The sequence below is a fragment of the Pseudopipra pipra genome, chromosome 1 (genome assembly GCF_036250125.1).
Source record: "Pseudopipra pipra isolate bDixPip1 chromosome 1, bDixPip1.hap1, whole genome shotgun sequence".
Classification (NCBI taxonomy): Eukaryota; Metazoa; Chordata; class Aves; order Passeriformes; family Pipridae; genus Pseudopipra; species Pseudopipra pipra.
The window spans coordinates 10,167,736-10,195,670 of NC_087549.1; the positions used below are offsets into that span (position 1 = coordinate 10,167,736).

At 46.2% G+C, this 27,935-nt stretch overlaps 1 long non-coding RNA gene across 17 annotated transcripts in view; it reads right to left on the reverse strand.

The window, feature by feature from the left end:
• Positions 1–27,935, reverse strand: part of LOC135409427 (uncharacterized) — a 159,614-nt gene that overhangs the window by 53,632 nt on the left and 78,047 nt on the right. For all 17 annotated transcript variants that reach the window (XR_010428186.1, XR_010428193.1, XR_010428199.1 and 14 more), the window contains one exon: positions 6,769–7,145. This is a non-coding gene — a long non-coding RNA (uncharacterized LOC135409427). The remainder of the gene's footprint in view (positions 1–6,768; positions 7,146–27,935) is intronic.

The following is a 27,935-nucleotide window of genomic DNA, read 5'->3' on the forward strand; positions in this document are numbered from 1 at the left end:
CTTGGGAAGGTGTTTTGCTGCTCCATGCTCTCACCAGACTGAATTTCTTCATGATGTCTTTGCATAAACTGCATTTGCTCTGACTTCTAATCCCTTCTTCCTGGCATTACCACCTGTCTGCATCCCATGCAGCCCCCTGGAGTTGCACAGCATCACTGGGACTCTTCCCTCTCGAAAATTTTCAAAAGAAATGAAACATTCTGCAAAGCCCAGTGAAAGATACCTTGAAGAATAATCCAGCAACTGAGTATTTAAAAAAATAGAACTAAAAATCAGAGTAATTTTGAAAATGCAGGACATTCAGCTAGAACTTTGCTCTTCCTGCTTTTGCCTCCCAGAGGGGGAGGGCAGTCACTAGCTAGGGATGCAGTCAGCAGGAAAATATTTCCTGAGCTATGGACTGACTGCTTTGTAAAGTTACTCCTGCAGCACCAAAGGAAACAAGGGACTCCAATGCAGCTTCATCCTTCCTCCCACAATGTTCAGCCAGTCAGAGTTTGTGGGATGGGGCAGTACCCATCCTCCTGAATGCTTGGCAAAGTTCAAAACACAAAGCACAAAAGAAAGCACAAAACAATCCCATCCCCAGCACCACATTTTAAGAGCTAACTCCCCCCTGACAACAGAGATAGAGTACATAAAGGAGCGAGTCATGCTTTGAACTCCACAGTAATTCACCTCCTTGCCAGGATTTACACATTCTTTCTGCTGGCTCCAAGAGTTGTCAATGCTTCCTTCACTTACAGAGCTTCATGCAGATGAAAGACTCCCACTGAGAGTCGTCAAGATTTACTGCAGTTTTGGTTCAGATGAGGATCAGGAAAGCGCTTACACGTGCGCTTAAATACTGCTGAAGTCAAGGGCACCCGGCACGCTCCCATACTCCAAAGCAAACAAGAGGAACCTTTTTTTTTTTTTATTGGAATAAAAAAGCATGGAGAATCTTAATTAAAGCTAGATGGAAATCACCTAAATGAACTGTTTGTTACTGTAACAAATCAGGTGGGAAGATGACCAAGTACAAGACATGAGGATAGAAACTGGATGGGGAAAAGCTGGCACTGAGGGTTTGCTTGAGCAAGCAGAGGGTGCAGGACACAGCACTTATCCCCAGCACCTCTGAAAACAGGTTCTGCATTTTCAAGACACCAAAGCCAGAGAGGAAAGGTTCCCAGTTACTTTTTAGTGAAGACTCCCCTTCTAACAGATGTATTCTGTCTTGCTTAAAATGGGAGCGAACAAGCTCATCTGCTTTTTCCCTCTGGTGTAATGCATTTCTGCTGGCTTGTCCTGCCCTGCATTCACAAGCTTATGCTGGTACTGCGAAGCCCTGAGCATGGAGCAGATGTTTTGGAGGCTCTTCTAGACTCCAGAATTCATACCTGGCTGGAAGAAACCGTGGTGAACAGATTTAGGGGTTCAAGTATTTGGGAACATTAGGTGGTTCAGCCCATTCAGTCCCCATTCCCACACTCCCAGAGCTACACATGGGACATCTGTCAGACACCATCAACTGCAGCCCCAACAGGTTGCTCCACAGGCCTCTGCCACTCCATCACCTTTGGCTGCACCAGAGCAGGACCAAAACTGGGCACAGACAACGTTCTGGCCATGTACTAGAATTGCTGCAACCTTCCCATTATGAGTGTGTAAGCCTAACCTAGATAATGGTTTCTAGCATGAGAGCTGCAGGTTCCACATTGACTGTGCCTTAGTGGCTTCTAAAGAAAAATTACCTCAGTTGACAAATAAAATTACAGGTCTTGGGTTTTTTTTTTCCAACTGTAAACTCAGTCTGGGAACTGAAAGCAAAGACACGAGCTCTCCTTGTCACCTCACGCACTGCCACCCAGCACATAACCTCGACATGCTTGTGGTGTGCATGCTGTGGCTGTGCTGGGTACTTGTTCGAGTAGGTGGGCTACATGCCATGATGTCATGGGTGCCTGGGCTGCAAAACATGGGGATGTAGATGCTTAGCATGGGTGCGCAGGTTGCACGCTGTGCACAAACAGGGTGCACACCGTGGGATCTGGGGTGCACTCTGCAGGAATGTGAGGCGCACGCTGTGGGTACGCTGCCTGAGTGCAGCTCAGCCAAAGTTATGTGCAGCAATTCAGAAGTCACAGCCTGAGACAACGGGCAGACAGAGCATGCAGTTGGCAGCTGGAGGGAAACCATTCTCCTCTTTCTTTTAACAAATCAAACATGATCCTGCAACAGGATCAAAAGTAGGCACCTGGCAGGACAAGCCAGGCTGACTCAGCTGGGACTTACATGGATATGCCAGTTGGTCACATCAGATGGCCACTAGCCCTGAGCACGGCACTCTTCCAGAACCTTCCCAATCCCCTGCTGAGGCAACGACCTGATCTCACAGGATAGGACAGCACTGCATCCAAAGGCAACAAGAGATAAACAGCCACCTCAGCAGGAGCCAGGTAAGGTAGAAAAATGTGACTGTGGTGCAATGGCATGCAGACACAGCTGGGGAGAGGAGCCCAAGGGCCAGCTGGTCATCCACTGCCCTGGAGACCTCCATCCCAGCATGACCTCAGGGCACTGGTTGCTCAACCGGTGGCACAGGGCCAGGGGCTGTTGGGCAGGCCTGAGGTTGCTCCTGTGAGGTCAGGGTGACTCAGCACGATTCAGGGAGGAAAATGGTGAAGAGAAAACGTCTGGAGGAAGGACTCAGCCACATGTGATGGCACCTGGAGGTGCCTGGGACCCCCATGCTGCAAGCTGTGATGGGTGCTGGGCCACACCATCAGAAAGCAGGAGGAAGGACATGGAAAAAACTCAATCAGGCTGTGGATGCTGTTTCAAAAGGAGGAAGGTGGCTGCACATCCTCAGGGTGGTGCCGCCCACAAGAAGGGTGGCAGTGTCCCACTCTCTGACCCCTGCCACCCCACCCTGGGGATGGGGCACCCTGGGGATGCTGCACCCATCAGCCCCAGCATTTCTTGCAGGCTGACAAAGAGGATGGCTGCTGCAGATGGCAGAAGAGCCGCCCCAAGGAGTCAGTCAGAGCACAGCCTTGGCCCACTGCCACACCACAGAGGGCTGTTATCTCTGGGCATCTCATGGGGCACTGCAGAAAGCAGTGATGGTGGTTTGAGTCTTAGAAATGAAGTGGCCTTCTTTGGGTAGCATCACTCAAAGGCCTGTCCCATGCTCCCAAGAGCATGTCAGGTTTGGGCTGGCAAGGGTGCACATAGCGGGACCTTCAGCCACAATGTCCTTACTGTACTGGGCACAGTTATGACCCTTATACTGACCTAAAGAAAGAGTTTTGCTGGACACCTGGGACTAGACCACCTGCTGTGCATTATGTGGCTGCCACAGGCCAGCTTGAGGATACTTGTAATTAAAGGGGGCGTGAAGTGCCTTGCTCCAGTCACAGAAAAAAATGAAAACCACACAAGACTACTAAGCAGAAGAAATCCACGGTGCACATTCAGTCTCTCTCTGTCAAAGACAACATTTTACTAGATTTATTTTGATCTGAGAAAATTACCCTGCTCTTAGTACAACACTACATGAGTATTGACCTGTGGAAGACACCTTTTTGTAGGGAGAAAACATGTTAATTCACAGCTGCCTTTCCCAGGAACCTCCTACAGAGAGTTTGACCATGCTCGGGTGGCTGAGTGGGTGGGTGGCTAGTCTTGCTTCCTGTCCAGGAGGGCTCCTAGGAACAAACCTGCCTTTGTGGACAGCGCTCAGCTAGAGGAAAGGACAATTCACCAAGAGGTCCCTCCACTCTCCATCAAGAGCTTTGCCCAGAAACATTGCAGAAGCTGAACATCCCATGCTGTAAATTCTGCACTAAGAGGAAAAGAGAATGCAAAGGGAAGAAGCCGTAAGGAGGAGCGGTTGTTTGTCTCTCTCTCCCACCTGCTAAAAACCCAGACAACCCCTCGAATCATCAGTAGCTACCAGATAAACTCCAAAGAGAGAAAGGGAAAGAGAGGAAGGAAATTAACCTGCCCATTAAAGATGTGGGAGAATGGAGAGATGTAAGCTGTAAGTCTGGAGAGAAGGTATTGCTGTCAGTAGGAGGGGATGCTTTTTCACACCATGTAACTGGAAGCAAAGCCTTCGCACAGTGGAGAAGAGGGTCCCTGGATGTGAAGTCTGAAGTTATCAGCCGTGCATACAAGGACCTTCCAAGTGAAGATGCATTTGAACAGCTGTAAGACCCTCTGTTTTAATCAAATGAGGAGTCTTGCTTTCCCCTTCTCAATCCCATGTCCTCCCAGGCACACGGACAATCCTCAAAGGCAACAAAACCTTGACGCAAGCGCCTCTGACCTACAGACACAAATCCATTTATCGCTGGGCTAGGAGGGTGGACAAAGAGCAGTGGTGTCTCAGAGCTGGGTGCCAGGGCCACTCTCTGATTCAGCAAAGCCCTTGATAAGAAATGTCATCCTCCATTGAGTAATTTTAGCCCATGAGATAAGAATCTCTATCAGGCTCAAACATATGGCTGGCTGCAGAGCACACAGCAAAATGAGACGGGTAATTTATTTGCTTGTGCTAAGAGCACTCCCAGACCCAGAAAAGCTGATGCAATGAAATAATAAGTGCCAAATTACACTCCATTCTTCTTTGGAGACCTGGAAGAGGCTCCTGCAAGATACACAAGGGGTTGTATCTCTCTCCTTCAAGCACCAAGCCACCAAGGAGACAATATTCTACACAACTAATTGAAGACTGGGCTTCATAGGATTTTCTGAGGTCTGCTCTTCTCATTAAATCCTACTTGTTACACAGGAATTCACACCCACATATGTGACTGTTGCTCTGTATGAAGTGCCAGTAGGTGCTTTCCAGGGGAGGAAGCGGAGGGGTTAAATGCCATAATTACACAGGTGAACTCCAATCTCCTGAGATGAGCCCTGGACATTAGGGCAGGACCATCAGCCCACCAGGTGCTGTGATGTCCACCAGCTAAGTCCAACTTAGAACCTCTGATTTAGGTGACCTGGGCTAATCCATATAAACATGATATCGGGCCAGACACTGCATGGCTTAGGTTGCTTAGAGTAATGAACTCCGTAACCTGAGTATGAGAGGAGCATCTGATCCACTGGGACAACTAAAGGACACTCCAAAGAAGCACTTAGCACATTTAAACACTGGCTGCTGGAAGGATCTGCTGAGGAAGACTCATCCCTAGAGAGCTCTTTCTTATATTCTTTCCTCTCTTGGTCGTCATCAAGGGAGATATCAAACCAAATGGTCTCACTCTGTACAGCCACTTCTACTTCCTCACATCTTCAGTAGAGCAGCTGTTGTTCAATATGTATCACATGCTCCCTCACCATAACCTTTTAATGAGCAATTTCACTCTCAAACTTAACATCTAAACATCTATTCTGAAACAGAAATTTATGATTAACCTGTAAATATTTTAATTTGGTTCTTCCAAGAAACTGGGCCAGACCCAGACTCTGATTCAAACCTGCTTTAGAAATGTAGCAGCTACACCCTTGGTCATAGATAGTCTCTTCATTGATGTGAAATCATCACTGCTTCCTGGACAGTGGTATCTTCCCATCACCATATCTACCCTTGTCACTGGCATTCTCACTGGAAATATCAGCAGTTAAACCAACAACTGAATGAGTCGTAGAGGTTAAAAACTTCTAATACTAAATGACGGTCCTTTCAGCTCAGTGCTGAGATGTGAGGGCGAGGGGGAGCCAGGAAACCCCTGATCTGAGAAAATGAGGGTATTTTCTTCTCACTGGAGTTCAACTCATCATTTTTCATCATTGCCAAATTTATTAGGGAATGCTGTCATGACAGTAAAGGTCCCCATGATGACGCTGACTTGGCCTCCATGGCAACATCACATGTACCAACCTCAGAGGAAGAGTCTGATGAACTGATGAACCCCTTCCACCCTCACGGCCACACAGCCCTCACATGAACCACGGACTGCACAAAGTACAGCAGAGGAAAGCCACATGTCCCTCATGTCTGTGGAGTTGTACTGCTAGAATAAACCAAGCTTGACATCCCTCTGTCATCCTGGCCAGCCTTCTCCTCCAAAGAATGCTTCCAGCACTCCAGAGCCCAGTGCCCAACATGTGAGGAGTCATGCATCTTTATGAGGAAAAACATTTGCAGCAGGAAAGAAGATAAAAAATAAATCAAGCTTCAACTTTCTTTCCAGCAGCCAATGTTTTTCAGTTCTCCAAAGGTAGTAAATTGAAACCAGATAATTTTACTGTATTATTTTCCACCTCCTGCCTTTCTCTTGTGGCTGTGGACACACGTGATAAGCCCATACATTTCAGCTTGCTCTGTATCTCACCAATTTGGAAAATATATCACTGTCATGTACTGGAGCTGGAGCTGCAAACAGTGCAGATGAGTGTGAGGGACTTGTCATCCTCACTTCTAACAACAAAGCAACAAATTCCTCAGGCATAAAGTAAAGGCACAAAGCATCCTCCAGAAGTGACATATTTTGTGTGTGTGTAAGCAAAAATACTTGAAATTTTAAGTCTTAGGTACGTGGACAACTATTACAGTAGAAATTTGCTGATGATTTTTACCTGAAGCCTGCTCAAGGCGTGGGTGATTGCAGGGTGCAGGAAATGGGTAGCAGAACAGGAGAGGGAATGGGGGCAGTAGGAGGAACTACTCTAATCAATGCATGGACTCATCCTGTTTCTTGTCTGATGGATATTTGAGTGAAGCAGGAAGGAAAGAAAATGTTCGGCTGTTTTGATGGTGTTTCTTTTTTTTACCTTATTATGAAGCTTCAGTCCCACTCTGGAAGTCAGGAAGCTGGCTTGTAGCATCACCTCTCCTCTTTCTTCCTGTATCTTCCCTTAAGCACCCTCTTTCCAGACAAACTCTGTCTCTAAAACAAGATCTATATGCCAGGCTTTTCTCCTTTTGAGCATTCCTCCCAATGGCAATACAGCATTGATTTTCATTACTTGTGTAAAGCAACCAAGTAACACTCTTTCTCCTGTGTGATACTGGAGACATAAACTTAAGCTCCACTGTCCCCAAAGTCTAGAGGGAGGGTTGCCTGGCAAGTTCAGAAAGTCTTCTGAAATATTGTAATCCAAGCCAAATTGCAGCTCATCAATCTTCATCATCGAAAGAGTGGATACACCTATAAAGAAAACAGGACAGATTGACAAAGTTCCAGATTTTATGCATGATTTCTATTAGTATCAAAAGAGTGATGTATGGTTTACCCTTCAAAAGACACCTCGACCTTGCAATACTGACAGAAGAACATGTTGTTCTTGCCTGAAGATTCAGTCAACAGAAGGTACTACTCAAACAGAGGGGATGTCAAAGAAACACGAAAAATCTAATTCTATCATGATGATAATTCTATCATCTTGCAGGGTTTCAAGATCTTAATTATTCTTTTTACTATTCCAAATAAGTGGGAAAAAACATAAAAACTTTGAAATTTTTAAGGTTGCTAAATTGAAACTCATTTTGATTTGAAGCATTTTGTTTCAACAGTTGGAAAATTTCCCTTTGGTGTCATAAACTTTTACGCTTCGCATTATAACCTCCATTAGAAACAAAGAGTCCTTTCAAATACAAATTCAAAACCAAAATGCAAACACAGTTAGAAAGTTCAGATGTACTCTTAGTAGCCAGTAACCCTAATCCAGTAACCCTAACCCTAATCCAGTAACCCTAACCCTAACCCTCTCCAAATTTTTACTATACTTTTTCCAGAAAGAAGGATTACTGAAGCTGTCTGTCTCCTGAGGGTGCATTCAACTGCAACATGGTGGAGTATTAGTGACAAAGTCACAGTCAGCTCAAATGCCAACAAAGGAAACATTGAGCTACTTTAATCAAATTAAGTGGATTTTAATACACAATGCAACATAGTTAGCTTTAAATGTAAATTCTACCCTAAAACAATTTCAGTGCTCAACTACAGACTCATATAGACTAGCAAATTGACTTGCAAATGATGTCCAGGAGCTCCTCCAGCAGACACTGGCCAGACAGCCCATTGTAATGGTTCTGAGAAAGAAATAAGCAGCCTTCATCTGCGTTCTGGGGACATTTGGAAGAGATGAAGAATCAACACAACGGAGATCCCTACAAAGTTTCTTTGGATGGGAAGAGCTGCAAAAGAAAAGGCCAGCAGCCTCATCCCATCAGGAACAAACTGCAAGTTAACTCCAACCCAGCAACTGAGAAGGATTTCCAGGGCAGGTGACATAGAAACTAGCTCAGGTTTAGGAGGCAGCTGGGAATAACTTGTAATTTATCTTCATAAAAGAAGAGATCTCTTATATCAATGGATGTTTGGTCCTACCCAGATTTAATGTTCCTAGTTACAGAGACGCACAGTGAAGTAGAGTCCCTGTCCATGAAAGGGGGTTGGAATAGATGATCTCTATGGTCCCTTCCAGCCCAGGCCTTTCTATGATATGATTCTATGAGAAGCAGGAGGGCTGGTCTATGCTGCTGAAGAAACCCCCCCTTTGGATGCAATATGTGGCGCAGGAGATACAAATCCATTGATGCTCAAACATACCTTTGCTAGGTAAGCTGAGTGGGATGGATCACCTCATTGCCAGAAGGAACAAGATCATAACTCATGTGGAGGAAGCAAATGGCTCAGGCACTCCCTGGGAGCATGTGAATTTCAGCTAAGAAGATAGGAAAACAAGGCCCAAGCCATGAAGGTGGCAATACCATCCACAGCTCCAGAGATGCATCTCTTTGACCCTCTCTGGCTGATTTCTCTATTTACATGACAAACATTTATATGCCATGCTGCCTCTCTTGCTCCAAGAACTGCAGTGCTGTTTTGGGGGCCCTGACTCTCTGAAGGACCTCCCCACAAACCAAGGTGCTGGAGGCTCCCCTGGGGTTATACAACACTATTCATCATGTCCATCTCCATGCTGTGAATCACTGGGCCAGGCTGCTCCCTGCCACATAACCAAAACCACTTGATGGCCCATCCTTGGACAGGTCACGGTGCTGTGTCACGCATTAGAGAGGAAAAGACAGGAATAGGATGAGATCTGCACCTTTGGGCCATTCGTCTCACAGGCTCCTACCACATCAACATCTCCTCATGGAAGGGCTTTGCCACACCCCAACCACACGCTTCCACCGTCTTCCCCCATTTTAATGTGCACAACCACCAACATCACCTCACCGCCCCTGGAGGGAGGTGACACAATAGCCTTCATGTGGAGTGATGAGATTCTTTTCTTCTTCAAAGACCTTGTGGCTGCCAAGCACCTTTCAACACCAGGTGTCCACGTCAGTACTTTCCAGTGAGCACCACAAACTGGTCTGCTCTGAAGACACATTCTCTGTGACACTGGAAATCAGCCACCAGCAGAAGTCATCGAGGAAGAAGGAGGAAGAGCAGTGTGGTGGAAGGAGCTCCAGTGCACACCAGAGTTGGGTACGTATCAGAAGGGCTGTGACCGTAAGTCGAGGGTTTGCAGTGTGCAGCCTAGAAGGAGACTGCATGGCTCAGGGCACATGGAATTATGGAATGTTATCCTCCGGCTGCTGGCGATATTCCCTTGGGCAGGGCACAACGCTGACACAGTGACATTAAAAGCACAACTTCCAATAGCATCCTGGCTGCCCAAAGCCTTGGCATGAGGCAGCTGAGCTGTCCCAAAGCTGACTCTCCCTGCAGGAACACTGCATGCTGACAATCCTGGCACAGGGATTAGCAAGGCAGTGTTAAAGTGCTAAACACAGACACAACCAGGGAGCGAAACAGCTTCCTGCGAATAAGGGGACAGGCAGGAACATCTTTGCACACATTTGTCACTGCACAGGGAGAACTTGCCCTGCTCTCGGCTGAAGTCAGTGTTCAGATGGACAAATGTCTTGCGCACATGGTTGAGCTGCAACAGCACAGGTACACAGTGACCTGTAACCAGGCACAGTACTGGGGCAAGTACTTACAATTACTTGCAAGACTACCTCCAAAACACCCTACTCGAATGGTAAAAGCAAGAATAATTTGGGTTACAGTCTGGACTGCCTTCCTCTCTCACGCTTCCTTGGCAGCTGGTTATCCCTTCTTCTGCTGCTGAATTTCCCCCTCCTCCCCATTCCTGCATTACTCATGAATTAGCAACACACACAGCAGCAGGCAGTAAAACGCACCAGCAGCACTGCTGAAGGCACCAACTTCAACAGTGGCTTAAAGCAGATGTGCTAAGGAAACATCTGGATGTTATTATCAAAAAGCTTTCTAGGTTCCCCGTCAGATCAACACCTCTGTTTCCTCTGAATTATTATACAAAAGAAACAACATAGAACCAATAATAAAACCACCTCAATTAGAAATACAGTCAGTTCGCTCTAACATCTGGAAATTCATTAGCACAGACCCAAACCATGGGTCAAGTCAAGGAGCTTGGTGCTACACTGTAGCCAGCAATGACAGGTTTGGCTGGTACAGGGTTTGCAGGTTAACCATCTCCATGGGACAAAGCAATCCATCAAGACCTGAAGAGGTCAAAAATATCTGTAGGACTCTGGAGCTCGTGGCATATGTCTGTCCTGCGGCACCATGCACTGGAGATACAGTGTTATTTCCCACCTGTAAAATACTTTTCCTTCCTCTGTAAAATATATTCCTAGCAGCTCTCAGCTGTGTAAAGATTTTTGACATGTTGCTGGTGCAGTGAGAAAGGCTGGACTAAAACTCCTTTCAGAATACAAACCAAGAAAAAAAAATACATCAAAAAGATTAAAGAGACGCTTGGCATATTAAAGAAATGGCTACATGGAAACTTTTTAAACATACGAGACCTACAGGATTGGCTGAGGTAAGAGGCATAATTACCCCAGTGTGAGCTCACAAGGCAGGTCGACGACACTTGGCTACATAAGAGAAGGATGTCACGTACCAGCAGGGAGGCCCTGTTATCTTTGGGCCTTGGGCTGGCACAGCCACTGGGAGTGCAAGGTTTAATACTTGTACCCACACTTCCAAGAATAATGCTGAAAAAACTGGAGAGAGTTCAGAGGACAACCACAAGAACAAACCCAGGCTTGTAGCAAGGAGCTCAAGGAAGTCAATCAAAGAGAAAGTTAAAAGGCACCTCACAGCCCGTAGGTACCTGTCAGAAGAGTGTTCCTTAGTCTGCCAGACAAAGGCATAACGAGACCAAAGGTTGAAAGTTGAAGCTCAACAGAAAACAAACCAGAAACAACTATACCATTTTTCAACACTGCAGGTAATTAACAAAGAGAAAAGTTATCCAACTGCCATGGATGAGGATCCAACACCAGCAATTTTTAAAATAAGATGGGATGCTTCCACCTTGCTTCTCTCATTCCCCCAGAAATGTATGCTTGGCTCCATTCACAACTGCTGACCCCAGAGTGGAAACTAATTCAAGGAATCTCTGTTATACAGCAGGTCAGACTAAAACAGCACCATGACATTAAAGCCTAGAAATCAATGAGGTGCAAAGAACAAGAGGCTCAATTATTGGTGGTACAAAGAACAAGAGGCCCCATTATCAGTGGTTGGCCTTGTCCATCCCCAGAGATCCCTGTCTCATCCAAAAGTCCTCTGCATCCCATCACTATCAAGATGTGGATTTTACTGAAGAACAGCAAAAGTGCCAAATCCCCACCACAAGCAGCAAAGCAAGATGCTGTTAACTAAGAAACCCACTCCAGTTTTTTTTCCCCAGCTAAAAAACCAGGAAAAATCATATCCAGACAAAAGTAAATAAAAAAAAATAACACTCACAGGGCAGAAAGAAAGCATGATATAAGAAATAAGTACTCTATAGTGAGAACAATCATTCACCAGAACAACCTCCTCAGGGAGATGGTGGAGTCCCCATCACTGGAATTTTCAAAATGCAACTGCACACAGTTGCTACAATCACCTAGGCTTCCTTTCCCACAGAAGATTGGACCAGATGATTCCTTCCAGTCTGGGCCAGTCTGTGGCTCTGTGAAAGGCACACAAAACTTTCCTGACTACAAACACTTGAGCTAAAGGAATGAAGCTCCCAACTCCGATGCTCTGAAACGCCTACTGATGTTAATCATAATCATGCTTCTGGGTTCCCTTTGTGCTTCTTTACTCCAGGATTTTCAGATCTGCAGGGTCCCTCTAAGTCTCAAAAGCATAACCCAGGACATGGTCCCTAACTGCATCCTCTCTCAGAGAGCTGGAAAGTCCTCCCTGCAAAGAGAAAGCAAATCCCAGCTCCTGGCTGGTTTATTTAAAGTTTTCATCATCATGGTGCTGGTTCATAGTTGTGAGTTTGCAATACCTTCCCTCATCCATGCCTCTTCTTCCTTCAAGGCTTAAAATGTGTGGGCCCACTGTGACAGCCCACTGTTTTAATAGAATTAAAAGAGTAATTAACCTGTGGCACAAAAATCAAGGAGCTACTATCACTCCCTAAGAAACCTGGAGACTGCAGTCAAAATCCAGCCTCCTCCAGCCCTAAACTTACATTTGGTAGCTGGAAAATACAAGGGGAGCCAGGAATGGGGATGAACTTTTGGGGCTGCAAAGCATAGCAATCATTCCCTAAGATCGAGTCAGAATCTTGCATAAGGGAGGTCACAAGTTTCTTACCTTTGATTTGAACAGTATTGCTAGTGTTTGCCTAAGCCCCACCTTCCAGGGAGGCATGCAGGCTCCATGCAAAGAGCTCAAGATATGGAGATGGTAAGTCACCCTCTTGATGGCTGGCTTGAATACTTAAAAGCCTTTGGTATTTAAAAAAGGCACTTTAACTCTGATTTATCTGCACTACATTTGCAGCCGGGGTGCCTGTGATATAGCTGCTGGCTGCGGGAGGTGCTTTGCCTGATTTCCTCAGCTGTTCACAAAATCCATCTCCAGGAGAAACCCTGGGGCCCCACTGCTCTCTTCCCCTGCAGACAGCCTGTCTTCTGCCCCCAGCCTTTCTTCTGTATTTATAATCACTAAAGGAGAAGTGGAGCTTTCAAAGGATTTAGCTGCTGAGGGTGGCTGGTAAGCAGGAGAAGGGAGGAAAGGAAAGGAAAGGCAGAGCAAACACTTTCATCCCCATTGTTTCCACCCCAAGGTGAATCCACACATTTCACCACACCCATTTTCCCCCCAAAATGCCTCCTGCTCTCTACCAGCTTTTCCATATACTTACACATATAAGGCTGCCCTTCCCCAAACATCCTCCTCAGATGCCTCACAACCACAAACTCCTGTGACCCTGCGCCGTTCTCCCACAGTCTCATTAACAATAATTATTAGTCCAGTTACTAAACCTCCTCCTTGGTGCTCGCCTCTCAAAGGACAATTCTAACCTGTCTGGCTGAGCAGCACTCACCACCAGACAGGGAAACCTGATGATCGTGGTCACATCAAATGCTTCCAAAATAAACAGGGATCACATTCCACTATCCAGAGCTGCATCTGCACGGGGAGCTCCTCCTGCCCATCCCAGCTGCCATCTGCAGCATCTTTATCCCACTTGCAAAGGCACAAGTTTCGAGAGCCTTGTACTGAAGCTTCAGCACTTCCACTGACTCTTTCGTATTCAAAATGTTTATTTTAAAATTGTGTTTGTTTATCTCTAAGCACAGATTCATTTCCAATTTATGTCAGCAAAATAAAAACCAAAATGCAAAACAAAAATGAAAAAAGAGCCCGCCTGACTTGGAAGCCTAAAAATAGACCTGTGTATCGCAAATAGTGAACTGTCAGGTAAAGGCTGTGGATTGAAGGTTCAAATGAATAATGTGTTTGTTTTTCCTGCTTCAATACTTTCCTGCTGTTATCACTGTACAAATAAGTCAGCACTCACTAATTACTCTGATGGCAATTTCCTGGGAACTGGTACTTAAGTATCAGGCCAAATTTATTGCCAAGCATCACAGACTAGTCCTCTTGCACTCACAAACAAACAAACAAACAAACAAACAGGCCCAGCTGCCAAATCCCCCTGTCCTTCATCACTGCAGACCCAGCGCTGCCAGCACAGTCCCACTCCTGACTCCAACTTGGGCTGTAGGATCTGCCCTCAGCAACATATTTTTCCTGACAAGCCTGGTTAAAGCTAAGATGCTAATGTAGAAGATGGATCTGGCAGTGCCAGAACGTGGACTTATCTCCTTTGAGGTGTTCACTGTATGTATAAATTGTGGATCCCAAACAGTATTTGTGCAGTAAAAGGGGTTTAATCTTGGGAGCCGAGAGCGCAAGCACCTTTTCTGCAGGGCATACACATCAAGAGAGAAAGGATGGGAAAGGAAATGTCTGTGAAATGTTTTTATAAGGCACCCAACAAACCAGTCTCAAGCCCCTTTTAGCCCAAAATCATCCCACAAGGCTCACAGAGTTTATATTCATGGTTGAAATACATCAAAGAACCACCTAAACAATGCCTGTGGTTTCTGCTGGGTGTTTTTTTTCCTCCACTTGGTATTTATACAGCCATGGATTTGCACTGTAATTCAGTCAAATGCATTAGAGCAAAGATGAAGGGAGGAGGGAGGAGAGAGGAGAGGGAAAAAAGTGCTGTTACCTGTGATACATCCCAAATGGCATTGAATTTCTGTATAAACCTTTGCTGCAACCTCAACCCAAGATGCAGGCTGTTTGCTGAACAGGCAATAAAAACCCAGCATCCTCCTTTGTGGGCTTTCTCAGCTTTTCAGGGTCTTTTTCTTGGGGATGGTTGGCTTGCTTTGGATTTATTGTATTATCATTCCTTTCTGCTTTCACCGTGAGCCAAAGGGTTAAGCGATCTTTCAGATCCTCCCTGGATGCAACTCCATGCATAACAAGAAAGCTTCCAGCCCAGTGAAAACAACTTGAAAGAAGGGCAGTGACCCAGTGACAGGCTTAAGTTTCAGGTCACAACACCCCTGCTAAAAACCATCCATCTTTCTCTGGCCACAAGTTTGCAGTCAGTCACCTCCCATTAGTGCGATTAGTCTCCAGGATTTACAGGAAAACACCTTTTGGGGACCTAGCTGTTGTTAGCATCCTCTCTTGCACATTAGGTGAGAGCTGTGAGCTAAAAAACACTGCAGGTACACACTGATGTAGCATCCCTTTGCATCCAGTAATAAATGCTAAAACCACATGGAGCATTAGAAAAAATAAATAAATAAACCAAACTGCAGTTGTGAGCTTTGGTTTCACTTACGTTCAACTTCTGCAAGGAAATGGGTGTTTATAGCCCCTGTCAACCTGGACACATGCACACCACATTGCAGGCAGAATCAAAGCTAGCTCAGGAGCATCGTGCAGCTCCATTAAAAGCCATGGATCAAAGGAAAGAGGAGGTTTGGTGTTGCTACACACTGTGCCAAGGGAAATAGTGCATCTCAGGAATGCCATGACGAGGGCTGCAGAAGGGAAGGATGTGCCCACTTTCCTCTTTTCCAAAAGAGTTAGTTAGAAATAATCTCCTGCTGGACCACAGAATTGGGGATCATAGAATCATAGAATGGTTTGGGTTGAAAGGGACCTTTAAAGGTCATCTATTTCAAAGCCCCTGCAATGAGAAGGGACACCAATAGTTCCATCTCTGTGCTGCAACAAGGACACTACCAAGCAACCCACTTCTAAGAAAACAGTGAACAAAAGGTTCAAACCCCAGCTCCACACGAGCCAAACAGAAACACAGCTCCTGGGAGGGGTATCTTGGCTCATCTGGGGCAAGAAGGACAAAAAACATCAGTGTATCATCCAGCCCTGAGCCTGGCACTCAGCCCAGCTCCTCCCAAGATCACACCCACCAGGTGTGGCCTTGCTCTAGACAGATGCTGAGAGAGAGTATCAGGATGGGACGCAAATACAAAAAAAGATGAGGACGTGAAAAGAAGTATCGAACACTCTCCCAACCTCTCCCACCTCTCCCAATAGCACCATTTTGTGCTATTATCTCTAAAAGCAAGAGCACAAAGGAACAACCTGTGTGTGCAGGTACTTGGGTGCTGAGACTTTCTCACTTATCACCATCAACCAAACTGCGCTGGGAAGCGGGGCAGGCACAAAGCCCAAGGAGGTTCCCAGTTCAGCTGCAACTCCCAAGGTTTCGATGTGATCATGCCTGTGACTCCCCCCCACAAGCTTTTTGGCACCAGGACCAACCCATGATATTGTTTCCATTCGTTCCTTCCTCTCAGCCATGCCAGTGCATGCCAGTTTGCCACGCAAGACCGCAAATTGGATTGGAGAACTGAATCTACTGAATAACAACCCAGAGGAGAGAAAAAATGTCAGATGGATGGGTTCCCTGTTGCGAGTGGGTTCAGCAACATCCTTTGCTGTCAGCAGCCTGAAATGGTTTCAGGTGTAGCAGTGCAGAAGGATGCTGGACATTGCAGTAACACTGCTCTGCTGCCAAAGGTATGAACTACCAAATGTGGCCGCAGGCTTTTATTTTTTAGTGACTAGCCGTAGTTATGCATGCTATAAAAAAAAACTGGACTGAATTTGGCCAAGTGATCCCATTTGTCAGCTAACTGGTTTACTGTGCAACCCTGCAGCACTGGAGGAAGCAGTCAGAAATATTGACTGCAAACCCAAGGCAAGCTTTTTCTGACTAGGTGCTGAAGACTGAAGCCCATGGCTGAAAGCTGGTATACACCAGGGACAATGCAAGCATGAGCTGATACACTGTCAAAGGACATGAGAACATCAGGATCCCTGACCAACAAGCTATGGAGGAGTAGCAAGACGCTGACTTCTTTAAGTGCAGTTATCTTTTACTGCCTTGTGTATACTCATGTGGGATGGATATGGGTATTTATTTTATTATTTGATGAAAGGATTCACGCTATGTCCCAAAAAATGCAAATATGTCCTTTAGTGCTCAGAAAGGTATGTCCTATGGGAATATGAAAAAAAAAACCCACCAAACTATACTTTGCCTCTTCAGCCAGCTTTCAGACTGATGCATCCCAGTATTGAAGCATAAGCACAGGTAGGGTCTGCATTGATTAGTAATGGCCTTTAAAAAGGTCCTGAGCCACCCATTTTGGGAGGAATTTATTACTGAGCAATGTCAGTGCTAGATACAACTATCCCTTTGCTGCCTATGGCACCGTGTGCTGGGTCAGCCTCTGTCCTCCACTCCCGCAGCTCCTGCCACTCTGCAACAAGGTCAGGGGGATGCTCTGCATCCCACCTGCCCCTCTGGATTAGCCAAGCTGGGTGATGCCCTCACAGAATAATAGAATCATTTGGGCTGGAAGAGACCTTTAAAGATCATCTACTCCAACCCCCTACCATGAGCAGGGACATCAACTTCAACTTGATCAGGTCACTCAGAGCCCTGTGCAACCTGACCTTTAATGTTTCCAGGGATGGGGCATCTACCACTTTGCTGGGCAACCTATTCTTCCTCTAGGGAGATGAGTGAGCACCCAAACTGCTGCACCCTGATGGACACAAAGTATAAGAGATGATAACACAGGTCAGTGGAAAGATGTGGGAACAAGACCATGGTGTTTCACCCAGTAACCCTAGTAACACTGGGCACTGCCAAGATGGGAATGACTCCAGGGAGATTCTGAAGCCCAGATCTCTTTACTTTGTTTGAGAGGGCACAGCAACTCACTCCTTGTCTCTGTCACACATCACTACCTCTCTTTTACTAGTAAAGTACCCAGTATGGGGTTTTGAGCTACCCCAGGGCCAACAGCTCTGGAAGAACCCTAAAGAACAGCAGCATCAGAACTGAGAACTGTGACTTTTACCCTGAAGATGTCTTTCACTGCCACAGAGTGCATGGGGAAACTCAGGGCAAGGGGTGAGACCCCCACCCCAAACCATGGCGTGGCTGTGATGGGGCACCCATCCAGGGGCCAGCAGAACAGCCCAGCACACGCAGGAAGGGCTCAGCCATCCAGGGACTGCTGCTATGCCGGCATTAATCGCCATTCCATGACTAACAGGGCTGCCATCCAGGGCGAGCGCCAGTGAGAACAAGCCCTGGGGAAGAAACACAGCTCTGTGTCCTGGCTTTGCAGCCTGGCTCCTACGTGGCGAAACAAAATGAGAGGCACAGCTCACCCCCTCCAAGGAATACGCCCTTCCTAATGAGAGTCAACCCAGGAGCTATGCGGGAGTGGCGCCCATTCCCAGGCAGGCTTCAACGCCACTGAGAGCCAGCGACGGAGACAGGCAGCCTCCGAGAAAAGAGACACCAGTTGGAAATTTTGCTTTGATGCTGGCTCGCCAGCTAGCTCTGGCACCAGGGAGGAGGAGGAGGAAGGATTGCTGGTCTCGCGATGCTCCCCTGCATGTGCGTACACGCAGGGCTGAGCTCAGCTGGAGATCCTGGGAGAGGGTTGCAACGACCGCAGAGCAAGTCACCAGCTGTGCCCTGCCTGACTGGGCAACACATGGCTGGCACAGCCCGAGCCACAAAATGGCAGCTGACCACCCGCCGTCCGACAAGAAAGCCCACGGAGAAGAGCCCATGGAAAAGAGCCCATGGAGAAGAGCCGGCATTGCATGGATGCTACGAAAGGATCGTGTCATACAACCATCCATCGTCATGTCGGTAGGAAAAACTCCATTATCTGTAGCTAAATCTGGGCAGAGCACAGTGCCAGGGCCTCTTCTTATCCCAAAGAGGTTACGTTCCAGGAGACACAAATACTTTTTATTAGTTTTGCTGCTGCTGTTAGCACAGTAATGATATCAAGCATTGCCCAGCAGCAACAGCAAGGTTCAGGGTCTTGGATTCACCGCAGTATTGATCTAGCTCTAGAAAGCCAACAGTAGCAGAGAGATCAGAATAAATACAAAGGTGATACAATGAAAAGGATGTCCCAATTAAATTCCTGACACTTGTATCCCTTCCCTTCCCCCACCTCCTCTCGTTATCTTTTTAAATTCAGTTCCATAGATCTCAAAGCACTTAGACTACTTAAGTGCTGTTACCACAGTCATCCTGATGGAGAAACTTAAACTTCACCTGGGTTGAGCAACCCATTGAACTGCTGCCCAACAACCCACTGGGAGAGGAGAAAGCAGGACTGGTTTAGCACATGTCTATCCATTCCTCCATGCTGCCTTGCTGCAGGGTATGAGTTACCAGCAGTCAAGCCGGGTAGTTACATAGCACTGCCGTATTTCCCAGGATAGGGCGTGCCCCACTGTCAAGCGTGCTGAAAAGCACTGGCTACAGTCCCTGGTAAGAGGATAGTCGGAAATACATCACTTGTTTCTTTTGTTTGGGGTTTGTTTGGTTGTTGTTTGCCTCATCAGAAACTTTCTGTGTTTAAAGCTCAGGAATGCAGACTTTTGCAGAGAGCAAGGGCTGTCAGAGCAGGTAGCAGGTGTGCCTCAGTTTCCCCATCCAAGAAATAAGATTGATATCTCCAGATGTTTTCAAGAAAAAAAAAAAAAAACACCAAAAAGCACTAAGGATTTCTGTTACCACTGTCCAATCCCAAACCCTGGGTCCAAGGTCTGAGTTGAACAACTACACACCAAGGTGACTGGGAGAGGGCATTTTGAGAACCAAAAGTTACATGGTGTGTGGACCTCATCCCTATCAAGGCAAACAGGACTTTGGAGCTTCCCAAAGGTTGCAAAGTTGGATCCTTCCAGCAGCAGCAGACACAAAGCCTGGGGCTGCAGCTGTGATGGTGCTCGACTGTTTGAGTCACTGGTACAGGTGACCCTGGAGAACACTCCATGGTCAGCAGGTCCACTCTGACTGGAGGACCACCAAGATAGAAGGTGATGCAAATTACTTCTATTTGCCACATATAATCTCCAGTGTGCTGCCAAGCAGCTGCTTCTTCTCAGTCCAGGGGAGTGAATGTGCCAGATGGAAGAGCAGCCAGAAAAGTCTCTCACCTTGCCACAGACTTATTTGATTTGCTCTCCTTTAATTCCTTCACTTGCTCTAGTGACCGCATCTTGTCCATCCTATCCTCTCACCTTCTTCAGATTAATTAATTTTGCCTTCTTCTAACCTCTTAAATTAAAGTACAAATCAACAATTAAAGGATTATCATCATAGCAATTGAGGATGATGTGTCCAAAAGTAACACCTCCAGATAAATCCAACTTGACCAAGAGGAACTATCTACTGGTGATACCTATGAACAAAACTGAGGCTGATACAGAGCATGGAAGACCACCTCCGCCCTAACTCTTGCTGTACAAGTATGGACCATGAAAGGCATGAAGTAGCTTAGTGACTTGGCCCAAAATCCAGAAGCTGGGTACTGAAGCACTGCACCTGAGCATCCCAAACATGGGGGGTGTGAAGCAATCCTCTTTACCACTCAACTCTCCATCAGCCAGTCCTGCCAGAAAAGAAGGTTTAATTAATATTTCAAGTACAAGTGAAATTAATAAATAGACTCTGTTCAAATCCATCCCAGCTATTGAAACACGATTAGTTTTATCTCAACTTTTAGGAAAAGGCTGTCTCCTTTTCAGCACTGTGCAGCAGGAGAAACCTTGGGGTCCCAAGGTGATGGCTGGTCCCCAGCTTATGAACTGAATTAGGCTGCTTCCATTCTCATTACAGATCCTTCAAAACAGTGTCTTTTAAACACAGACCGTAATGGTACCTTCAATAAAACCTTCTCCACGTCTCTGTGGCTAAAATCCAACTGTACCAGCCTCTATTAGGTCGACAGTGTTATTGCACCCATGCTGCTCACTTCTGCTGACAAACTCTCCAGCCACCCAGCCCATGCATCCACAGTTCACACAGAATACTTGACTTCTCATTATGGATCCAGTGTTACCGGTTTCCTCAACTTCCCAGGCCCTTTATGTGAAACTCCAGCGGCAGAACTGAAAGTGGTGACGGCAGCAGCTGCTGCAACCACTCAGGTTGTGCAGAGCACCACATTCCTCCGCTGGGAACAGGCAGCACAAATAAATCTAAAATCAGATTTTATTGCATCTTTCAAATTCTTAACAAGCTAACAAATATTACTGCTGCCTTTTTGTAGTATTATTATTTCCCATTTGTAAAGTGACAAGACTTTTAAAATCAACAGTTAATTTTCAGATGTTAGAATACTCTTAGATGCATCTGGAGATAGTTAATCAGAGGCACTAAAGAAATAATAATGATAATAATAATACTATTAGTAATAATAATAATAAAAAAAAAGCAACACAAATTCCCCATCAGGATATGTAAGAGTTGGGGAGTGACTGTTCCCCTCTTCCCTGCCCAGAGTCAAGAGCAAGAGAGCATCCATGAGTCTCGCAGTCCATGCTGGCACTGGGGCAGTGCTAAACAGGCAAGGTGGCCCAAGACATGCAGAACAAGCTCTTTGGGAAGGAGGTAGGAGTCGTTCAAACCTCAGCTTTGGACATTTGCAGGGCTGAGTGCTTATCAGGGAGGAGGTAAAGCCTTTTTGGAAGCAGGCAGATGCCCATAGCACAGGAGTCTGGGAAGGAATGCAGGGTGAGGTGCAAGAGAGGATGCAGGGCAGGATGCAAGAGGGGAGGCAGGGCAGGATGCATGGCAATATGTGGAGCGCATGCCAGCGGGAAGGACAGCCCTGCTCCAAAGCATTAACCTAAGCTCTTTCCTGGCTCCAGACTGCCTTCCCAGCACTGTGCCACACACATCTGCACAGGGAGGGCCGGTGTGGCAGAGAGCCAACTCAACAACTCAAGAGGTGCAATTATCATTAAAGCCAAGCAGGCTGGAGCAGGGGAGAGGAGATGCCTCCCCGCTAAATGAATAGGTTTAATGCTGCTCACATTCCTGCATTCCTCTGCCGAAGTGTAATGAATAAACCCTCACAAACTGCTAAAAATGAGGTGGTTTTGGTTAAGCCGTGTGAGCGTGGAGTGTGTGTTTTGTAATCTTACACCTTTGCAGACAGAGCCCTGCTATGCTGGTAATCCGGGAGCTGAGGTTTTCCAGAGCTGATTTGTGTAGCCAGGCAGAGACATCAGCACATGCCTGTTTTATGGGAACAGCATCCCCACCACAAGTGGGGAGATGTGACAGAAAGTGCATGGAGACAGGCAGACGTCTTCCAAGGCAGGAGTGAAGTATAAGTCCCTGACCAAAGCACACACACAAAGCCACTTCTGATGACAGAACAGGATAGGATACGATAGGATAGGATTAGAATAGAATAGAACAGACCATTTCAATTGGAAGGGACCTAAAACAACCATCTAGTCCAAATGTCTGGCCACTTCGGGGGTGACCAGAAGTTAAAGAATGTAATTAAAGGCATTGTCCAAATGCCTCTTAAACATTGACAGGCTCGGGACATTGACCACCTCTTTAGGAAACCGGTTCCAGTGTTTGACTTGGTAAAGAAAGTGTTCTCTTGGTAAAGAAATGTTTCCAAATGTTCAGTCTGAGCATTCCTTGATTCAGCTTTGAACCATTCCCACATGTCCTATCAGCGGATCCAAGGGAGAGGAGCTCAGCCCTGTCCCTTTCCCCTCCTCAGGGAGCTGTGGAGAGCAATGAGGTCATCCCTCAGCCTCCTTTTCCCCAAAAATGACAAGCCCAAAGCCCTCAGCCACTCCTCACAGGACATGCCTTCCAGCCCTTCCACCAACTTTGTTATCCTCTGGATACATTCAGGGACCTTCATATCCTTCTAAACTGGTGAGGTGAGTCTCAGCACTGCACAGAGGGCTCCAGGTGAGGCTACATCAATGCTGAACACAGTGGGATAATCACCTCTTCTGCCCATCTGGTTTTGCTGTCTTTGATGCAACCCAGGAAGATGTTACACCTAAAGCTTTTGCCTGTGTGCACTGGTTTATCTGCAGAGGATCCTGTCTGGGTCTGGAAGCAATAATATTATTTATTCATGGTTCTACTGAAAAAAGTAGTGGCTCCTTAGCCAAATGTCAGAATTCAGTTGTCCCTCTGCTTGGCCTTGGCTCCTCAAACCTGCTTCTGACAGCCTCTCTCTTCTTGTCTCTTCATCATCCTCCAGTTCAACTTCAGATTCCCCCTCCTCATGATCCCTGTAGTTCCAGCCATGGTCCCATCCTTCTCTACCTCCCCTTCACCTCCAACAGAAACTTGTATCATTATGAAGATCTGTGCCCTCCTCAATGCAGACTCTCCTCTCTACTGCAGACTGGTCTCCTTATGTTCAATATTAAGTCTCAGGACTTCTTTTGAATGCTCTTCCATCCAGCATTCAAATCTGCCATTGTCATCGAAGCTCCTACTTTCCCATATCACAGCCAACTCAACCACCCTTCCCTGAGAAACCTAATTTGTCCTGACCAGAGAGTATACTTCTATGTGGCTCATATCTTCTATCCCACTTCACCTTTCCCTGTGCCATCCCACAGGAGCTCTCTAACTTTCAAAGTTTCTCCCACACCCTACAGTACCCACTATCTGCTGTTGACTCTTATAATGTTGACTTCTACTTAGGAAGCTGGTCTCCTGAGCCAGTCAGTGGAAAACGTCTTTGATATTGAATGATATTTTCTCCCTTCCTGCCCCTTGTCTGGTAGGAATTCATCTCAAATGTCTGCCAAACCACCTCATTGACTTCATCAAAGCTCTCCTTTGCTGTGACATTTACAAGAAAACTCAATAACTGTGAGGCTGTTGGTGTTCTGAGGCACTTCTGTCAAGATGATCAATAGTGTCCTGGCATTTTTATTTACTCCCCCATCTGCATGTAACCAACCACAACCTCCCATCATTGATCCAGACCAACAGTTCCTTGGGGGATGGACAGCCTTTGATTCAGCACTTGTACAGAGAACAACAGGCTTTGGGGCACAGTTAGTGCTCCTACGGTCACAGTGGTGAAAATAACATTTTTGAACACCCATCAAGGTCAAAGGATACTTGTTTGCACTAGGTATGATCCCCAGGTTTACAGTCGAGAACATGGCCAAGTCCACTTGCATAATGTTGCCAGGAAGCCACAAGATACCTGAGGACATCTCACAGTGCACCAAGACCCAGATGTTGCATCTGTTGTTGCATCTAGTTATGATAACATCCTATTTGTCCCCAAACAAATCACAGCACAATGTGCTTCCAACCAGTCACTATTAGCATCTCTTGACACACCACTCTTGGTAGCACAGAAGGCATCCCGCAATGATTTTTTGGATGTCAAAGAACAAAGCATCACCCTTGTTTGCAAGCACAAGCTCTGTGCTGACTACTCAACCATGACTGCACTGCAGTGACATTCTCTCTAGTAGACTGGAAATCATAGAATCATAGAATGGGTTGGGTTGGAAGGGACCTTTAAAGGTCATCCAGTCCAATCCCTGTGCAATGAGCAGGGACATCAACTTCAACTTGATCACATTGTTCAGAGCCCCATTCAACCTGACCTTGAACGTTTCCAGGGATGGGGCATCTACCATCTCTCTGGGCAACCTGTTCCACTGTTTCACCACACTCATTGTAAAAAATATTTTCCTTGTATCTAGTCTGAATTTATCCTCTTTTAGTTTAAATCCATTACCCTCCATCATAGCAGGCCCTGCTAAAAAGTCTGTTCCCATCTTTCTTATAAGCCTTCTTTAAGTACTGAAAGGCCACAAGGAGGTCTCCCAGAAGTCTTCTCTTTAGATTGAACAACCCAACTCTCAGCTCCTGAAGACCAGATGAGCTGCTCTGGATTGCTGAATCTTTGCCATCCCTGCACTTTTGTCACCCAAAGGTGATAACCAAGAAGCATCTCCTGTTGCCTTTCGGCCCCAGGAGCAGGGGCAGACCTGAGCAAGACCTCAAATTGCTCTGGTCCAAACTGACAGTAGCTCCAGCCCCTACATGTGCACTGGCATCTCTGCTATCCAATCAAGAAGATACCCAACTGGCCAGGAAGACAACCTCTGACTAACATCTCACACCCTGTGCAGCTCTGAGACAGAGCCACAGCTTTGCACGGCTCTGTGGATGCTTCTAGCAGATATAAAGACATTAGGGGAAAAAAGCAAGCCACGTGGAGATGACTTTCCCTCCACTGCCCAGAAGAGACTTGCAAGGCAAGTTCTTCCACCAGGCTCCAGCAGCCCTGAACAGCACAGCACCACGAGCTCACTGACTGATGGGAATCCAACAGTCACATGGGATCCATGCACTGCAGCCCAAAACAGAGATACACATACATCAGGGCTGGGTTTGTTTCTCCTTTCTCATTCATCTATTAGATGAACTGGACCTGAACTGACTCTCTAGTGACAGAAGCCAGGCATAAACCACAGATCTTACAGACACACAGTGAGAGCTCTCCAGTCTCTTTCAGTGCTTCTTGCTGGAGCTGAGCCACATCTCTGCAGGTTCATGATTGATTTGCCCCATACAGAGGGACCCCACATCATCTGCACTGCATGAGGCAGGCTCTGCCTTCTCCACTGGGAAGCATTTCCCATGCTCACACCAGACATTTTGCACATAACACACAAAAAAAGTTACTTGGGCAAGAGCTTGCTCCTGCCACTTTGCAATCACCTGCACTGCAGATCAGCTACAGCACTTTTGATCAGGGTTTCTCCAAGGAGTGCGAGGCTGAAAACACTGCTCTCTAAGAAACAGCAAGACTCTGCTTGGTTGAACAAAAACAATTCCTTTGTTTTTATTAATGTAACAATTTCACATAACAGGCATTTTCAGGCTCCCCATGATTATTTTATATATTCAGTGCCACAGAGTTCACAGGTACAGTCAAAGGCAAGAAGGTCCCTCTAAGGTTCTGATGAGTAGGAATTTCACATGATCCAAGTGGGACGTGTCTACCCAGACATGTGCAGACAGACCTGGTCTTGCTCTGCTTGTGCTCAAAGCTGACCAGGACTCAATCCAGCTTAAGACAAAAGCCGCAGAGCCACATTAGTACAGCACTCTGCCCAAGCTCATATGACCAAAGTGAGTGCCCTGGGCAAACATCAACCAGACCTTTGATTTTGCCATCCACAACAGTTATATGGGAATGGAAGGGTTATAAATCATCAACGGCACAGAAAGTTCCTAATAACCATAACTACTAACTATTAGAAAGAACAGATTTAAGCGAACAAGTGTGCTGCTCTGCCCTGTTTGAATGGTGGATTTCAAGCCATCTGGTCCTTGGGGAACCATGTTCCATACCGTATGGGTCTGTGGAAAATAACACAAAAAACGCAATTCTATTGTCAGAAGGTTTAAATTTCCTTGCAAGGATCTCACATCTTCACTTAGGAAGAAAAAAAACTATTTAGGAATTTACAAGGTGAGAAAGGTTTGCAAAGTCAGTTAGAAGGAGCATAATGAAGAGAAATCCACTCCTGGGCGGAAAGAGCTGTTAAAAACTCAATCAACCAAAACCCCTACAACATCAGTGACCTCATTGCTATGGTTTGTGAGGAACAGTTTATTCAATAAAAAAACTGTTCACAAGGAAGAAAGTGAATTGAAATTTAGCCAATACAAAGACAAATATGAATGTACAAAGAAAGGCTCTAAGATCCTGGATGATCATCAAAAGGCACCTCCAGTAACAAGTGTTTTTTAAAGGTGGGAAAACAGCCATTCCCTGAATCACCAATGTCCTCATGTACAGACGGCACCTGGAAGTGCCCCAAGCAGCCATCAGGCTCAATCACATTTAGCTTGAATGCATCAATAACACATGAGAATAAAGCATATTTCTACACATACGTGGGTGACAAGACAAATACACACTGAAATAAAAGGAGCTGATGGTTCACGAGGCTTTTCCTTTCTGTTGAAATAAAATTATACCCTATGCCATGATTATCGATGGAGGACTTGGGTTAGTTTCAAGACAGTTTAGAGAGAAAAAATCAATTACCATTTACAGCTCATCACTTTCAGGACTCTCAAAGGAGTTGACCTTTTTGGAGAGAGAAAAAAAAAAGGCACAAATTTTTTCATCTTATAAACAATGTGGATGCAATCTTGATGGGTGAGGTGGACTGGGCTGAAACTCACTGCTCAGCTCCACAATATGCCTGGGTCTAACCTCTCATAACTGCCAAAAATCAAGTAACCCTTCCTCACTTACCAGAGCCGTGACTGGCCCTGGTGTTCACCAAACCCCTCCAGATGCTGATTTACCTTCACTGACCAGCAGAAATCTCACCCAGCACGGACACAAACTCACTTTCTGTCAGCACAGTGAGCTGTGATAGATCAGTGCTGGAGCAAGGACATGGGCTGAGGAGGGCTCAGAAGAGAGTGGTACCATCAACACTGGTGGCAGGAATGGTGACAGCCCAGCACAGCCCATCACACAGCCAACAAGCAGCAGAAAGGAGAAGTGGACAAGGAGGAGGAGGAGGAAGAGGAGGAGGAGGAGGAGAAAGGGAAGATGATAATGGATAAAACACTCCTTTTGTTTTGGGGAAACTGCCTATAATTAAAACCCCAAAGCAAACACAAACCCAGCAGCTGGAGAGAATGGTGCTGAGTTCTGTTTTGAATTTACTGGGGGAGGGGGGGTTTATCAGCCTGGTTGGCAGGACACTTGTAAGTAGCTCATCCTAAGGAAAATTCCTCTTATTTTCCTTAAAAGTTCCAGGCTGCTTCAAACAAACAACAAAAACTATTCTAAGATACTGCCCACCTCCAGATTCCCTGACGAGACAAATACATTTATTTTATCTCTGAACAAATATTTTGCCATTCCTTACCTCTGCATGAAGAAACCAACTAAGGGAAAGGTAGAAGACACCTGCTTAGTCCAGGAGAAACATATGTGCACGACGCTCTGAAAAATGCACAAACACTCAAGTGGGAAAGAAAAGTAAGTGAATAGACAGAGAAGCTGCTCTCAGCCCTGGTACTGGGTATGGGATTGTGAAGCTCAGATTGCTCCTAGAGGTGCCTACAGTTGGTAACTCCTGCCTTGCAACCTCTGTGTGCCCCATGCTGGGCTTTCTCTTCTGTTCATTAAACCACAATGAAACATCCCTTTTGAAGTGGTTTGCCAGAAAGGGCTCTGACAGATTTGA